Here is a 14557-nt window from a genome sequence, read left to right on the forward strand (position 1 = left end):
CCTGTGAGATAAGCATTGCTTGCTGAGTGCTCTGAGCTGTCCTGTACAATGTAAATATTCTCTTAAATTCAGAGTAAAAATAGAACATTAGGTTATTTTAGAGCTGACATTTCAGCCATGAAGCACTTAAGATATGAAAAAGATGGATCTGGGGAAATAATTTGTAAGTAGCAATGTGTTTGTTGAATTTTTGCTCTTTGGGGACTTGTGGTTTTTCTGCAATTCTTTCCAAAATCAAGGGTAAATTACGATAAAATGATTTGTCTTGGATAAGGGACGGTGCCTCAGGAGCAAAGTTATTTCCTGCCCTATAGTAAAAGAAATAAAGCATTGCAACAAGAAAGAGGGAGTAAAAGTGTTGGTGGTAATGGCTGCAAGTTACAAGACTTGTCCTGGTCTCGTTTCTCGCCAACTAGCATGAGGGAGAATCCATGCAAATGGCCATACTGACCCTTCATCTATGACCTCTAAAGCTCCCACAGCAAGGTAACTTTGAGACTCCTTTACAGAAGAGACCCTTATGCTCAGCTGAACCCCCTGTTATTAAACTCAAAGCACAGCTGGTTGCAGAACGAGGAAATCCTCAGGTGGCTGGAGCAGTTGCACTGAATTTCACTATCGCTTGTTTGCTGGGCCTGTGGGATGGCTCTGGAGACATTCTCATGAATGCATCCCTACAAAGGCTGTATCCTGATCTTCAGAGGGATACAGACCCGAATGAGACAAAACTTTACATAGAATAATATAGAATATTACAATAAAATAATATAATAAGTACAGGCTTAGTGCTGGAGTTACAAGACGGGAAGATTTGCCCTGGTTAGGTCTCCTACTGACCCTGTTTAGGCTGGATTGGCCGTTACTTCCGTAACGTGTCAGGAGACCAAGCTGACTAGCAAGACACCTGAAAAAGGCAAATACCTTCCTGCTGACAGCAGAACCTCTGCCTTGGACAATCCTTAGCTGTTTGCACACACGCTGAGAGCCCAAGAAGCTCGCATTCCCTTAGCAACCAAAGTTGGCACCTGTGATATTTGTTTTCAGCGACTGACACCAAGAGTTTGAACTTACATCTGTTTTACTGAATTATGGTAAAACAGTAGTAGTAACTGCAAAAAGCGGCTCTAATTTGGACAATACCGTCCAGATCATTTGCAGCTTGTAGTGCCTGTAATTTCACTTCACATATATATCACTTCACAGTACGGGAAACCACATAGAAGAGGAACATGACAAGTCTTACACAGGCTGGGTCTTGACAGCTTGACCTATTCCCAGCTATAAAACTTGCTTGTGTAGAAGTTTTCCTCCTGTCTTTTATAGTTCATTTGTGAAGGATTGTCCACCTGGTGCCTTATCGCAAACTGTGGAATGAGTCCAGGAGATGGCAACAACATGAACTGCTGTGGGGGATAACAAGGACTCTGTTATGACTGGGAACGTTTGCAGTACTATAAATAACTCTATCAATATTGTGATAATGGCACTTTAAAGAGGTCTATTTTACAAGTGTTGAATGTAAGAGAGACCACAGCTGTGCTCATTAATTCTGAAGTATGCTCCTCTCTATGTACAATTTGCAGGTGTAACAATAGGAGTGTTGACTCAATGCAGGTCTAGCTAGTGTTTGGATTAAAAAAAAGGTCACAGTAGCATGATTACTTCTTAACGAGTCTTTATTGTGTTTGGCAGAGGGAAAGCAAATGATGATAGTTTAATTGAAAACAATAAAAGTAAAATGGAACTTTGTTACAGAATTCAGCTATACGTAAATAGCTTCTCCCCCCCAAAGAGCAAGTACCGTAATTGACAGCAGTAGATCTTTTGATAATTAATTGCAGTAAATTATCACTTGGCACAAAGAAGGCATAATTCTAATTAATTTGCAACCTTTCCAGCATAACACTGAATTGAAAATGGCACTGCTGTAATTTTTTTCGAGCTAATATAGAACTGGAGTACAAACAACATTGTGATGCTTTCCCGTGTTTTCCTTGTTTGGAGTTGAACTTGGGTGATTCGGTCCCTTCCACACAATTGCTGTACTATACAGGGATGACCCAAATGAGTAGGAGTTTCCTGCACAGTCAGAATTAATCTGCCACAGCATGGGATAATATAATTATGTACAGGGATTCAGGCAGAGAACTGGTTCAGCTGGGGCTAGCCTGGAACTTCAATGCCTCGATTGAGGACAGGCAGGGCTGTGAAGAGTCTCTTTCATTGTCCTTTTAATCTTGATTTGAAAAGAAGGTACGTGGTCAGGCCAGGCTCTTTAGGCAGAACTAAGAAGAACTGTAATACGAGTCAAATATATCAGCCTCCATCTTGGTAACAATTTACAAATATATTTTCCTGATCTCTCGGAATGCAAATTCTCCCTGGCAACTGCAGGGCAGAGCTAAATGGCAGGTCCTTTTGAGGAGGTGTGATGTAAGGACATCTTTTGAGGCAGCTAGCTAATAGCACAGAAGCTTTTAACTCTGAGGACTGCTGGGATGCAATGGCCAACAAATCCATTTTAAGCAGGACGCTTCGTGAGTGCTTAGGGATGAGATGCCATTCCTTCCTTATCATAACTAGTCTTCACGATGAGGCTCCTAGCTAATGATTTGTTAATGGAGTTAATATCTGGGCCCCGATCTGTGACTTTGCACAACCTATAACTCTTCTGTGCCCCAAAACTTCTCAGTGTCCCTGGGAGATAATATTTACCTCCCGCGCATCAGTGTTGTGAGAATAAATTAACTTTGGGAGAGTATGTTGAGTTCCTTGGGAAACAGTTACTAAATAAGTGCAAGTATTATCATATATTAAATCAGATCAGCTATTAAAAATGAGAACAAGTCCTCAGATCCGTAACCCACACTACATCAGTTTCTCCTTCCTTTGCTGATTACTGTTAGCCTTGATAATAATGAACTCAAAGACGATATTAGCAGCCTAACCTATACTATGATTTAATCTTGATTGCCACAGATCAAGGTTTGATTTAATTGCTCTAGAATTAATTAGGAAGAGAAACAAGTTATAAAAAAGAATTTTCACTCTAAATAAAGAAACTGTTTACATTCAATTGGAGTTCATGTTAGAACAAATCATTAAGCTATAAAGGATTACATCCAGGCTAGAATTAAAGTCAAGCCGATTCATTAACCCAAATGGTAGCCCAGAGATTACCAACATGGTATTTCTGCTTTGGTGATCAAAGGATCAAGGGATACATGACCAGATGACCCTAATTGAAGCAATCTCCACCGAATTTTGCAAATGAACTCGAAAGTACTAAGAAGATAGTCTCAAACTTCTGTCTTTGCGGAGAATAAATCCGTCCTCGTAGTCTTACTTTAGACATGCAGTAAGGGAAAAGAAAGACAAGAAAGCTAATGGCAATCCTCTATGCAGTACGTAAAGTAGGAATATTTCTCTTGAGTTATGGAGGACGCTTACCCGAATTGTTTATAGTTGTCTGTTACAGCTTTTGAAACATAGGGAATTTACAGTCAAAAACTTCATCCCTATTGCCCTGTCAATGACCTCATCACACCTGACCTACAGGGAGTATCTTTTGGTGGGTTAACCCGTAAATCAGCCGGCACGCAAGGCCCTTCTCTCAAAAGCTTGCCAGTAGTGCTGAATTAGGTATGATAGTTTTATTGTGTGAGCTACTGTTCACCGGGGACCGAGTGGGAACTGCTGACCGTATTTCACTTGAGAGTGCAGGATGAACTTGAGCCTTGGTCCCAGTGGTGAAAGGCCGAGTCCGTACCGCGGCGAGGCCCTGAACCTACAGGCTCGGCTCTGCAGCGGGGAGAGCTGCGGGTGCTTTGTCAAGGTAATCATTGGAAGCACGAACTCGGGTTGTGTTTCAAGTTTTAAATAAGAAAAATACATGTAAATGCTGAAAAACAATAGGGGCAAGACTTTGAAAGACTGGTATATACATTATCAAAATTCTGCATATCCCTCTGTGGAAAATTAAGAGTCACGGAAGAGCATAAGAACTTCCTGAAGACAGAGACTATAATTCTTGTTATAAAAGGGGAGAAATTGGATGTGATAACTAGTGATGGACAAACTTCAAAAGGTTCAGGGCTTGTGCTCGGTTTGGATAACCATCCAGGAGCTTTGATGCACATCCAAAGCTTATCTGGACCTCCTGGGCCTGTAAATATTGGGATGGAAATCTTGCAAGAACAGGCTGTCTTGAGAGATTTTTCTTTTTTAGTGTTTTGGGCAAGTATTTTCTTGTCATGCTGGAAATACAACAGAAATAATAATGGCAAGAAATAAGGCCTTTAAAGAGTACTTCACATCTAGGTCACAAATGAAAAATAAAAAAATGCTTCTCCTAAAATGCTTTAAACATCTCAAGACCTTTTTGGAGTCAAGAGGGGCAAAATTTTAAAATAAATGCAGAAAAATATTTCCCAGTTTCTTCTGTATCACAACTGTGCTAACATCATTTTGAGCTGGAGGCTTTTTATTTTTTTCTTGTCTTTGTACAGTCGCTTCTATGCAAAACATCAAAAATGATGTAGAGATTTCTGACTAAATAAGATATAGATCAAGTTAGGAAGAATACTAGCATCACCCAAAATGTGATTTGCATACACAGCAGTTACGTAAAGTAAAACCCAACTTCCAAATGCCAGACTTTGTGTGAAACCTTGTACAGGTTTGAGAAGACTTTTTGTCTGTGTGTGTGTACACCTATGTAAATTTTCTTAGTTCTCCATGGACACAAAATAGGTTATAGTTGATGAAACTGTTTCACTTGGTTTTGAAGCAGAAATGATTGTGTGACTGTTTTATGCTCAATAAACCAAAGTAAAATGTTGTAGGTGATAAGGAGCCAGCTCCTGGGGTTGGTAGAAGGATTTGTCTCTCCCAGGCTGGAGGGACAGAAAGCAGGTACGCTTATGCCGGCGGTTCTTACAGCTGGCCAGAGATGAATTAGTAGGTTCGGCTGGGTTTGTATTCAGAATTGTGACCAAACTACTGAAGACTGAGCTTTCTGTATGTTTGTATAACCATTGGCAAATGGTTAAAGTACATGCCAGGCCTGAGATGCTAGCTTAGGCAGTGGAGAGGTGCCCGTGTTGGAAGAACCTTGGAGGACATGTAACCCTGTTGTCTCACCACGTCGTACTGAGGGCACGGAGCAGCATCTGCCCTCCTCAGCACTCTTGGCTTGGTGCTGTTATTAGGCACTGAACCTGCTTTTTAAAGCCATGCTTCATTTTTGGGGTTTGAAGCAGAAGTTCAATAAAAGAGATCTGGTGATTAAAATCCCACCACTGCTCCAGGTACAGATATTTCTAGGTCTGTAGCGGAGGAGGTGTCCTCTGCACTGCTTCTCAGAGGAACGATAAAACCAGTAACACTTTGAACTCGGTAGTTGAGGCTGATGGGAGATGTCAGAGGAGAAGGTAACCCCCCTGGTGGCTGGGGAGGAGGAATTTATTTCCTCTAGGTAAGAGACTTGCAAGGGCAGGTGCCTTGGATGAGGTACTGCCACTCCTTTTTCCTAAAGGCCAATTTGAAATGATGATGGGGAGAGGGGAAGCCAGCAGGGCTTAAATTCTGGTTAAGCTGGGTGCCAGCTCACTTAGGTCCTGAAAATATGAGAGTTGGGAGCAACCACTGGTGGTCTCTTCACAGGTGAGTCCCAGCAGGCCGTGGCAGCTAGAAGGGCAGCAAGACCCGAGGAGGGGCTTCTTGGAAGACCAGACTGGTCAGGGCCAAACTGACTTTTTTCTCAGCATGATAAAACCCCTAGGCTGTGGTGTGAGTTTCTGTGTGTTGAGCTCTAGAGCTCTGCCAAGCACAGATCTGTGGATCCCGTGGCTGACATCTCCTGACCTGTAACTTAGCAGGATCCCTACACAGACATGGCATCGCTTAACTGGGGCTTAGTTATTTCAAATGTTTGTTACGAAGCTGTAGTCTGCTATTTCAATCTACCTTGCATACTGAAGTCATTTCTGCCTGCGTGTCTGAGCCAGCGGGCCTGGCTGTGCTCCTCTCTCAGGGCTTAATCCGGCTCCAAGTCCCTGGGAGTGTCTCCGCTGACTCCAGCGAGGCTGGCTGGGGTGCTGAGGGGCTGGCAAAGCACACAGAGCCGCGTGCCGACCTGTCCCAGTGCGCCTTGCCACCCTCACAGGCTCAGGGAGATGCTTGTAAGCCCCATATGCATAGTTTGGTCCCTTCGTAGTAGCAACACCCAAACTGACTTGCAAATAAACAGCATTAAACATCCTAGCTGCGTTAGCATGGGATGTCAAGTAAATGAGGAGATACAAACCCAGCCAGTGCACGCAGCAAAAACTGCTAACCGTATTCAGGCAGCAGCAATCAGGTCTCATGCCACTGTCAGAACTAGTTAAATTATCATTGGCCGTGTCATCCTTTCTTTTTTTAGCCACTTAGTAAGCCACATTTTGGCATCTTTGTACTCAGATGGTTATATATTTTATCTTCAGTAGTGTGTACGTATTAATAACTCCGGGAATTAATTTGCATCCGAGGCTCCATTATTTTTATCTTGTTTGTTTCTCCTTAACCAGGTCACAAGAAGTATAAATTTTAATCTCCAAATACTCCAGAACGGTACCGCAGAATTAGGCAAATCAACTACATATTGGCATAACAACACTAAGAATAGAGATCTGTACAGAGCTTTGCAAAAAGAGACTTTTCTACAGATGGAAAAACTTAGACACAGAGTTAAAGTTAGCCCTGTAAAAAAAAACAGTGGAGGAAAACAAGCAGTTCAAGTGTCTGCCCATGCGCACGGGCTTGTTTCCTTGTTTTCTTTCCCAGTGTTGACCTTTGGCTGCCCCAAAGTTGTCAGAGCATCGATTAGACACTGCAGAGGAGGAAACTCGTGGTGAAGTTGGAAGATAAACCTCAAAGAGTTTCAGGCATTCAAGGGATGAGGCTGACTGAGCTGCTTAAATACTGGATGTATCCAAAATACAACCGAGGCCGTAATGGGATCAAGGTAGCAGCTCATCACTGGGGACGTTTCAGCTTCCTGCCCTCCAAGACGAGGCATGGAGCAGAAGACCACCCTCATCCTCACAAACCCCCGAGCCCAGATGCAGATTAATGAAGAGCGAAGAAGACTTACAGAGCCAGACTGACGCAGTGTTTGTTAACAGAGAAAGACTTTAGATGTGTATGGGTGGGTCTAGTCCCTCTTTCATCTTCCCCTGCAGCAGTCACCATGTCCATGTGTTGCCTCGGGAGCCAAGGTCCAGCAAGGAGCAGAGACAACAAAGGGGGTGAAGCTGTTTGCTGCTGTTCTCAAATTCAATACTAAATTATACTCCACATTTTGGGTACCAAGCAGGCAATCTCAGCAAAGTTCCTATCCACTTACTTAGTGTCTCTGACCTATCAGGGACACTGGAGTTCCTTTTGCAGAGGGACCAATGCACCCACCAGCTAACAGAGAGCACCCAGTAAGGGCCACCACTGAAGTTTAAAAACAACCCTATTGGTAAACACAGAGACAGTGGAGTCAGTGGGAGGCCAAAGCCTCCCAAAATCCATACAGGGAACAGGTCTGTAGAGGTGTCGGCTGCATGGAGGAGGACGAGTCAGTCCCAGCACCTCTTTAGCTCTGGGCTTCTGGAAGAGCTGCAGTGGGATTTGTGAGGTGGGAGTCCCACTGTCACGCTTCACGCTAGCCACCGACAGCTGAGAAATGTTAGTTGTCTTTCAATACAAGCCGGCGTGCAGCTGGGGAGTATTCCTTACATCTTGCTCAAAAAAATCCAAAACATCTTGGGAGAGGAATCTGCGTGCATAGCTGTGCAGGCAGAGAGGAAGGGGTCTGCTCCCTGCCCGTCCTCGGAGCAGCCATCACCCAGAGCCACCTTTCCAGGCGTGGTCACCCTGTCCCAACGGGGCTGGGGCTGCCCTGTGACTTACTGGGTTGGTGGCAGTGTGGTATCTTTGCCTGGCTTTGCCTGCTTTCCATTTTTAAAGAGTTTTTCTACATGATAGGTGATGACATTGTGTCCTACAGAGCCAGGAGCTGAAGGCAGATGCGGGCTGGGACTGATAGTAGTGAAGAAAGTTCAGAATAACAGCTTTGTAGCTGCAGGCCCTGGGATTTTATACAGGGTGTTAGAAACAGTTCGAGGGAAAGAGCAGGCTTTTCTGTATCTCAATGAGATGTACACCAAATATGCGGTTGCTACTACTGATTTTAGGAAGCAAGTTTACAGGTTTTCCAAAGTGAGTGAGTTGTGTGTTCCCACATATATTCTCAGCACTTATTTTGTAAAGAACTTTGTTGAAACTCCCATAAATGGCTTATGATGATTTTGCTACCTGGCCTCCAACGCTTCTAGGAAGAGATGTGCAGACAGAGACCCAGGTGATGGATGGCAAGAAAAAGGAATAGGAGCCACCCAAGAACTCTGCAAAGAAACTCCCTCTAAAATTGAAGGAAAATAACTTTTAAAGAATTTTAATCATATTTTTTTTTTCAATGATCACACGTGTGCTGAGGAACTTGAAAAATCAAGCCATGTATTTTAGTAGCTACAGGAGTTTTCAGACCCCTCATCTAGAAGACCTGACCTTCATTATGGAGGTCTGATGAGTCAGTGCATTTAATCTCTAGTCAATAGGTCACTCAACTGGACTCCAAAACACACGTAGTATTTTTTGATACACATGGACTATCACCAGAACTGTTACTTTGTTCTTCTGAATAACTTCCATTGTCATGCTGTAACAGTCTGTGGGGGCTGAGGTTTTGCAGCTGGCTGCCTTGTTTGAGCTGTCTGGGGCTGAAGATGTGCAGCCGAGCCAAGCCGAGGCTCTACTGTTTGTGGTGGAGGAAGATCTCCCAGAGGAGACCACTGACATGGGGGCTCAGCCCCCAGAGACGGGACAACGCAGACTGGGAGACAGTAATGGAGATCTGCAGACAAAATGTACGTGTCTCCCACCCACCCTCAAAAAACAAACAAACAAAAATGCACCACAAACCTAAGCTCCTGTTCTGAACAGATTGCTTCAGGTGCTGAGCTAACGCCAGGTGAACGGATTGTACCCCAGGGAAGCAACCCTGTGATAACAAGAGGAACAGCTTCCTGGAAGTGCCTCTCTCTTCCTTGACTGCCAGGGGATCCTAATAACTTTTTCAGAATAGACATCTAGTTTTTAGACAGGTAAATGTAACTGAGGTGAATCCACCCTGCATGCCCAGACGCGGGACATACTGGTTTTGGTAGTTATGGCATGTCTGATGTCAAGACCTTTGGGGAGATTTAGAAATTGTGTTGATTCACAATCCAATAATTAAAGGGATTGCAGCTCCTAGGATCTGGATGCTGCTTCTCATACCCTTGTCCTACGAACCTTGGAGAAATCACCCTGGACAGGATTTTTAAAGGTATGAAATCCTGTTGGTTTCAGGTGATTTGCCAAGCTTGCAGTCAATGAGAGGCACCTAAGTGCTGCTGGGATCCTTGCCCTTAATTCTCCTTGTTTGCAGTGTAGGATAACACCTACCTGCCAGGCAGGATTACCGCCTGCAGCACTTTGGGATCGCTGGGTGCCTGGTGCCGCCGGTGAAAAGTGCAAGCTTCAGATTGTCTTGCACATGGCGTGCTGCAGACAGCACAGCCGCCGGGCCCCGCGGCGCTGAGCACCGCCGCAACCGACCTCGCATTTCTGTGACAAAATTTATAGCACAATCCGATCTGTGAGATCGGCTGCTCCCTCCCTCCCGGCTTCTTTGCTTCGGGTGCTGCGACCCAGAGGCTGGAATAAGGGAGCAGCATCAGGGTAGAAAGCTTGTATTTTGGTCTGCACTGCGCTAGCACCGAAGCGTTTGCTTTATTCCTTAAATCGCAGCTTCTGAAGAGAAAAATGATCTGTTCTGCCTGGACTGCTGGAGTCAGGCGCACACGGATGCGCTGCTCAAGCCTCCCAGTCAGTTGCCCGTCTCTCCCAGTAGATGATGCTAAAGCGCGATTGTTTTGAGCAGTTTTAAGGGAGTGGAAGAGTTCGTGGGGAAACCCGATGTGGTGGGAACGCTCCTGGGGCTCGGTGCCGCAACGTGCAGCAGGTATCCTGAAAAACCTGGAGTCCAATCTGCTCCCGCTGTATTTACCAACAGCTGCAAGAGTAATGGGGTTAGACCTTCCGCAGGTTTTTATGATTTTCAGGCAGACTGTTTTGCAGCAGACTGACGTGTTTACGTGCTTTTAAGCAGACTGACGTGTTTACATGCCTCGGTGTTTCTGCAGCTATGCAGCTAAAACACAATACCAGCATCACACTGCCTTATCACGCCATTCCTTCACTCTTGTCGTTAAGCTCTGCTTAAATGAGAGAGATTTGTTGGTCCTTTGCTAAGTTTGAACTTCAGTGCGGTTTCCCCGCTTTGTTTCCATGACATGTTACTAACTGCTGTTCATTGCAGTCAGACCCACTCCGGGTAAATCGTTTTGAAGCTAATATTCAACAAGGGCTGTAGCTTTCTGGTTGCTTTTGAAACATGCAATGACATTTATTACCAGAAACGAGGCAGCGTTTTGCCTGTAGATGCTGCCAAAGTTCAGATATGTTTGAGCTCGGGCTGCTCTCTGGAGCCAGGAGAGGAAGTGGCTCTGGAGTGGGAAATACAGGCTCAGATATACATTTCCCTGGAATTTAGGAAAATTAGAGGGAGTTTGGCCTTGTCTTTACTTCCATTAGAGCTTTTTTGAGTACTTCTAGGGCAGGCAATATAATTCACTCTGAAATGAAGTTTTAAAGTTCAAAGATCCATCTGGAAGTTATTAATAAAAACAATAAAAATATAAACTTAAACCCAGTACATTTCAGTGAGGAAAAATTGCCTGCATTTTTTTCAGTTGGATACTTTTGCATTTCTATAGCTGAAAAAAAATTATTTTCCTTATAAAAAAAAAAAAAAGCAAGTTATTAGTCTCTTTACGAGACTTCTGAGGTCTGCAGTTAAGACATGCACGTACACCCCTTGGTTCTCCATGTCCAAGCTGTCTTGCACTCTATGAGTTAGGAAACACACACAAGGTCCCTGTCCTCACAGACAACTTAGAACAAAGCATATTTTCGAAAAGGATGTACAGAAAGATGAAACAATCCAACATGGGACCCACAGAGATATGTGGAGGGGCTCAGAGAAGGAGACTTGATTCCTCGAGTGCCTGGTCTGCTGGACCATTATTTCTTCTATATTAATACGCTCATCAATTATACACCAGGGCTATGTGACGTAGCCCCCCTCCCCTTCCTACATTCCTGTATGCTAACATAAGGCACGCTGTCAGAGGTTCAGCACCGATGTTGCCTTGTCCCTGACTGATACGCTCCACTGGGTCAGAAGTATGTCCCGGGACAGTCAGGAATGCAGCAAGATATATGGGCAGGTTTTTTTCTTCAAAGCTCTTGGACGAGAATCAAATTGCCTGAAGGAAACTTTTAAGAGCCTTTTTGTCTCTTTTAAGAAAAGAGATCCTGCAAATATTACCCACTGTACTTGCGGTTATCTTGCCACTGACTGTACTTGGTTTTCTTGAAGATGTACTGCCTATTCAGCACACGCTGCAAGCAACCACTGCAGAGATGTTTTGTATTCCCTGCTCATTGACACCACACTGGGCTTTCTTCTTCACTCACTTTGGAAAAAGGGAGTGGGACAGATGGAAGTAAGTCCTACAAAAGGCAATGAGTAGGATGAACTTGGTTGTATGTGGGCCTTAGGGTGACAGATGAGGTGGAGACCAACTGATGTGGCTGTGGGGCAGGGAAGTTTGCTGATGGCAAACTGTGTGGGAGCTGGAAAACAGCCTGGTGGGCTCTTGGACCTACTTCTGAACTAAAAGAGCAGCATTATCCTCCTGGGATTTCGTCACGAGGCAGATGACGGCAAGGTATGCTTGGGCAGAATGGATGGCAAAGGTGAGATTTGTAGAGAAACTCCAGGAGAAAGTTCAAGAATTACATCAACGGGAGATGAATATGAAGGACGGCTTGAGAAATCTGGCACTGTTGTGCTCTCCCTACCCCAAGTCAGGCATGAAACTCAGTATGTAAGAGCAAAAAGGGATTTTTCTCAGCTGTCAGTGACTCCCGGTATCTTCTAGAAGTGGAGTTGTTATTTAAAAAAGGATGGCAAGAGCCTACTTCGCTTTGGACTTTTTCACTGTTCGACGAGAGTACTCAGAAAAGGAGGATAAATAGGGCTGATGAAGACTGTAAAGCAGCTAAAAGCAATCGCTGAATGAATTACTTCAGAGCTGTATGCTGTTATTAGAATAAGTGTAAGGTACTATCCTTTTAAAAATGGCCAAAGAAAATAAAATGGGATCCTCCAGGCAATAGTATTCTGACCTCACCAAATGCCGTTGTCTAATTTAGACTGCATTAGCAATTGCGTTCCTCACAAAATCCTGAGTAGGAGAAGGGAAAGGATTTATAGATAGCATTATGTCCTAAAGAGATTCATACAATGAAATTATAAAATGCATTTAAAAATACATAATTAGCACTTTTCATCCATAAATTTCCAAAGTGATATTTTTAAAAGGAGGACATTATCTAACTCCATGTGGACTAAATAACTTTAAATCAAATGAGACGATTTATGTGTTTGAGAGATGTTTATATTTGAAATAAGAGCATCATTTAACATCTCTTCGCCCTTCTCTCATGCTGATTTATCTCCCATATTTCTGGAGGTCACTCTTATTGGTAGAAGTCAGCATTTGTTGTGTTTTGCAATGCAAAAATTCTTTTCATTCCCTAACACTAGAACAATATTTCATTGAATCGCTCTGGTTTATTAGACTAGTTGCACAGATGTCCTCTCTTCCTGAGCCAGATGTAGGGAGCGCTGCTTCCAGCTTAGCCCAAACTGGAACATGTTGACAGAATAACATAACTGAGACCAGACATATTGCATTTTACACTAAAGGTCATGCAAAAAGCACAGGCTGCATATAGCATGGACTGTTTTACATAAACACGCATTTGGTTCAGCTTTGGTATAGGGATTACTGAAAGAATGCTCGGGGAGGACAAGCTATAAAGCAGTTAGAAAGATCTGACGGTTGCTGAATGAATTACCCCCAGACTGGTGCATCTCACTGCAAAGAAGTGCGACAGGCTCTCTGCAGCAGGGAGCGAGAAAGAGGTCTTGGGGAGGTGGTTCTGCTCGAGGTTCTTGCAGAGAGACTGGGCTACTCGGCAAGTTGAACGGGAGACTCCCTGGGGACTTTTTGTGCAGGGGGTTTGATTCAGCAGTGTCCTTACTGTGCTAATGCCTTGCACCAACATAAGAGTAGTGACTAGAAAAATAAACGGAATCACCTAACAGGGAAGCTGAGTGAATGCAAGAGAGGCCAGAGTATTTCCAGTGGCTCCAGCAGCTTTGTGGGAAGAGCTTGTGAGAAGCATGGATGCATCCAGATGGTACAGATGAGAAAGGATTGTCCTGCAGAGTAGCTACAACTTCAAATGCTTAAAAGTCATGCTCATTAAGTTTAGACAAATTATCCAGGTGAGTCCGAGGATGAGGGTGCAAAACCAGATCAGGGCCAAAATCCCAAACGTTTCTTTGTGAATCAGGTTGGTCTTCTGTGACAGAAATCTAGCACAGTACCGGCCATGCTGACACCAGTTCTGGTAACACAGGAGGGGGAACAAACCCCTTCCGAACATTGCAATTCACCTGTGACTTGCAGAAGGCTTCTTTTTCTTTTTTCTCAGGAAACTTAACCCTTCCCTGTTTTCTGCTCTGAAAAACGGGTGCAAACATTAAACCTCTTAAGGATACTGTTCGGTTTAATTAATCGGTGTTCATAAAGTCATTGAATTAACAGTACGGAGAGTAAGTGCCAAGTATTACTGGTACTATGAACAAATGCACAATAGCAAATGAATATAAGCACACTGCAAAGGAGGAATGTCATTAAGGAAAGAGGTCCCATTTCAAGCTGCCAAATACAAAGGAGTGAGTCATTTATTTTCAGTATGAAAAACATTTCAATGTTGTTCTTTAAGTGATTCTGCTTATGATCATTACTCCTTAGCTAACTGCTATAAATAATCCCAAGTGGTGACATGGTCTTCTATTCCCACCTAGATACGCAGAAAATGAAGACTGCAAAATAGGAAAATAAAAATAGTTTGGAAAAGGCACGTCTGGCTTGCCACGTGCTAAATACAGTCTTTGTCTTATGCACAGTTTTGCCTTTCTTTTGCTCCTGCAGACATCTCTGTGCATACGGGACTGCAGTGCCCCACGCTTCGCCATTACGGTCGGACCAAGATTTATGAGTTGATAACTGTCTAAATGTTGGATCGCAAAGTATCATTTTTGTTCTCTCCTGACCTTTGCTGTAACCTATGGGATTGCAGGCAGAGGGAAACGTGTGATTTCTGTACAGGCAGGCAAGGTAATGCAATCTGCTGGCGCTGCTAAAGCACAGCTCCACGTTCCTGTGAGAGTGAGTGCATTGAATTGGCCCATAAAAGAGTTGCAAAGGGTACACAACGCGGT

The 14557-nt window shown here is 43.8% G+C and overlaps 1 protein-coding gene and 1 long non-coding RNA gene across 25 annotated transcripts in view; one reads left to right on the forward strand and one right to left on the reverse strand.

Moving 5' to 3' along the window:
* Window positions 1–14557, reverse strand: part of NFIA (nuclear factor I A) — a 352158-nt gene that overhangs the window by 275485 nt on the left and 62116 nt on the right. The gene's annotated exons all lie outside the window — the stretch shown is intronic.
* On the forward strand, window positions 11–11323 carry LOC308198654. The gene is made up of 2 exons (XR_013954084.1): window positions 11–163; window positions 6570–11323. It is a non-coding gene; the product is annotated as an uncharacterized lncRNA (long non-coding RNA).

This window comes from Anser brachyrhynchus (genome assembly GCF_964034855.1).
Source record: "Anser brachyrhynchus genome assembly, chromosome: 8".
NCBI classification, from domain to species: domain Eukaryota; kingdom Metazoa; phylum Chordata; class Aves; order Anseriformes; family Anatidae; genus Anser; species Anser brachyrhynchus.